Source organism: Manis pentadactyla, chromosome 7 (assembly GCF_030020395.1).
Source record: "Manis pentadactyla isolate mManPen7 chromosome 7, mManPen7.hap1, whole genome shotgun sequence".
Taxonomy (NCBI): Eukaryota; Metazoa; Chordata; class Mammalia; order Pholidota; family Manidae; genus Manis; species Manis pentadactyla.
In genome coordinates, this window is record NC_080025.1 from 131,662,920 (window position 1) to 131,663,433 (window position 514).

Consider the following 514-nt stretch of genomic DNA (forward strand, 5'->3'; position numbering starts at 1 on the left):
GTATCTCCATATAACTGACAAATATTAGGTGAAGGCCTCTGCACTAGACTTTGGCCCCTATCTTCCTGTAACACTCAAAGAGTTAGACTTATTTAAACATACAGACCTCCTAATTCTCTATAAATGAAGGTCAGGTCTGAGGGCAGGTAACATATACAGTATAAGTAATTTTACCCACACGGGCAGGGGAAATAGGGCATATTGGCGCTTGCCACATATATTTGTTGTTCATCAACTGAGAGAAAAAGATCATAGTATGTAACATAGGGTAGCTAGGGCGGGCCATGGACAGAATTGATTGCTTATTACCTTAATGATACTGTTTTCCACAGTATATTTATAGATGCCATGGGTATGTAAGTCATGATTTCTTTAAGCTATTTCCTTATTTCAAAGCAAGTAACATATATGTCAGTGATAAAGTCATGGAAAAAATTGGTAGGTATTTATCACTTTTTATATTTTTAGCCAGTGTGTGGCCCACTGTTGAAACCAACCCCAGCAGGCAGCAGTT